The sequence below is a fragment of the Sceloporus occidentalis genome, unplaced genomic scaffold, assembly GCF_023333645.1.
Source record: "Sceloporus occidentalis isolate IW3139 unplaced genomic scaffold, rSceOcc1.0.p SCAF_176, whole genome shotgun sequence".
NCBI classification, from domain to species: Eukaryota; Metazoa; Chordata; class Lepidosauria; order Squamata; family Phrynosomatidae; genus Sceloporus; species Sceloporus occidentalis.
The window spans coordinates 806,453-808,998 of record NW_028317156.1 but is presented as its reverse complement, the minus strand read 5'-3'; the positions used below and the strand labels follow the sequence as shown (position 1 = coordinate 808,998).

General features: G+C 65.2%; 1 pseudogene; it reads left to right on the top strand.

The window, feature by feature from the left end:
* Positions 1–956: 956 nt before the first annotated feature.
* On the top strand, positions 957–1,569 carry LOC149278970 (18S ribosomal RNA; annotated as a pseudogene; the record flags this gene model as incomplete).
* Between the last annotated feature and the right edge of the window lie 977 nt (positions 1,570–2,546).

Here is a 2,546-nt window from a genome sequence, read left to right as displayed (position 1 = left end):
CGTTCCTACCCGGCCCCGGCCGCGGCTCCCGGCCCGGCCCCGGCTCCCGTGAACCTGCCGCCGGGTAGACGGCCGAGGGTTCCGCCCGGGGCACCCCGGACCTCGGGCCGCCCAGCCCGTGTGCCGCACTGTCGGTCCTACCTGTTCCCGGCCGCCCAAGTTGCTCGCGGCCGGCCGGCGTTTTCGCTCTAAGTCCCCATTTCTGGCAGGCCAAGTTGCTTGAAAAGCCCTGGAAGTCTATGAGAACGGATTTGCCGGCCGCATCCGACCCTCGCTCCATCGAAGTCGGCCTGCCTGGCCGGGTTTTCCCGGTGGTGTCGCGGAACTCCTTCCCGGTTCGCCAGGGTCCTCAGGCACCCTCCGCCGGATATATAGGTGAGCGGTCGGCGTCGACCGCCACGACCAGGACAACGACCGATCTGGTGCCCCGCGCCGGGCCGGGGAAGGCAACCCTCGCTCAGGCGGTCCCCGGCGGGCCCCCTGGTGCAGGCGAGCGGCCCGCCTCCCCGCGCACTTCCCGGCGCGGACCCCCGGGCCCCACCGCTGCCCGGCCTGCGGCCCCGAGGCCTCTCCCCCGGGCCGGGGGAGAGCCGCCCCGGGCGCCGGACCCCCCTCGCAGGCGACTGAGTTTGCTCGGCCCCGGACTCCCAGCGGCCCGAAGCCGCGGCCGGCTGGGGCTACCCGCGGGCGCTCCACGTCCCACCCCGGGTTCCCCCCGCCGCGGAGCACGCACCGTCCTTTCTCCCGGCCCCGAACGAAGGGAGGGGGAGCGCGTGCTCTCCCTCCGTCCCCGCGGCCCCCTCGCCGCGTCCCCCCCCCAAGCAGACCCGATCCGAGGGCTGCGCCCCCGGCGCCCGCCGCCTCCCGCCCCGGCCCCCGGGGCGGGAGCGGTCCGCCGGGGGCCGCGTCCGGGCCCGGCCGCCGCCGCCGGGCCCCCGCGTGACGACGGGAGCTACCTGGTTGATCCTGCCAGTAGCATATGCTTGTCTCAAAGATTAAGCCATGCACGTGTAAGTACACACGGCCGGTACAGTGAAACTGCGAATGGCTCATTAAATCAGTTATGGTTCCTTTGATCGCTCCATCTGTTACTTGGATAACTGTGGTAATTCTAGAGCTAATACATGCCGACGAGCGCTGACCCCCAGGGATGCATGCATTTATCAGACCAAAACCAATCCGGCGGGCTCGCCCCCGCCGGCCGCTTTGGTGACTCTAGATAACCTCGGGCCGATCGCACGTCCCCGTGACGGCGACGATACATTCGGATGTCTGCCCTATCAACTTTCGATGGTACTTTCTGTGCCTACCATGGTGACCACGGGTAACGGGGAATCAGGGTTCGATTCCGGAGAGGGAGCCTGAGAAACGGCTACCACATCCAAGGAAGGCAGCAGGCGCGCAAATTACCCACTCCCGACTCGGGGAGGTAGTGACGAAAAATAACAATACAGGACTCTTTCGAGGCCCTGTAATTGGAATGAGTACACTTTAAATCCTTTAACGAGGATCTATTGGAGGGCAAGTCTGGTGCCAGCAGCCGCGGTAATTCCAGCTCCAATCAGGGCTGGGCGTCGGCTGCTCACTGTGGAGTTGGGAGGCGAGGGGAGAGGAGGTGTTTTGTGTTGCTGGTGGAACTTGGTTTCTTTTTATTACTTTCTGGTGCTGGACGTTTGCTACCCCGGGGAAGGTAACTTCCTCCCCGGGGTCCCATCATGGCCTCCACCCTCATAGAGGAGTGGAGGGGCCGCATCTCCACCATATGTGACAGTTTGGTGTACACGGAGGACGGCATCTTACTCCCATCCCGGGAGGCTGCAGGAGCTGTATGCACGGCTGTGCGTCGGAACATGGCGGCGCTCGAGGCATACACCACGGCCTTGAGAGCCAAGATAGCCATGTACAAGAAGGGAGTCGGTCTGCCCCACCATCTGAGGGCTGACCCAACTTTCCTCCTGTTGCTGGGGGCCCTCAATCTACGGGCCCTCGCCCTCAGGGACGCTGGGGCCAGGGCCTTGGAGTCCGCCGAGGCGAGGATTGATACGACCCCGGAAGATGATGAGGAGGCGGTGGAACAGGGCCCTTCCTATGCCCAAAAGGCTAAGGTGGGGCTCCCAGTACCTGCGGAGTCGGACGGGGAACCCCTCAGGCAGGCCCTGGCTAACCTCCAACAGGAGTTGCGTTCCCTGGGGGAGGAGAGGGAGGAGGTTGCCGGACAGCTGAAAGAGCTCCGGCAGCAGAGCAACAGGGTGGGGAGTCGTCATCGCGGCCCCATACGGGAGCGGATCGTCTCCCTAAAGGAGAAAGAAGTGGAGTTGGCGAGACGCACAGCCCAGAACCGTGACCGCGTGCGGTTCCTGCAGGAGAAGCTGCGGGAGCAGGAGGTGGAGGAGTCGGGGGTGCCACCGACCCCGGAGGACCCGGAACCGGTGGCGCCTACATCACCACCGCCACCACCACAGTACGACGGGACCCAAGAGAAGTCCGCTATACGAAGGCCGCTGATTTTTTCAATGGAGGAATTGGACGAGGAGGAGGACATTAGG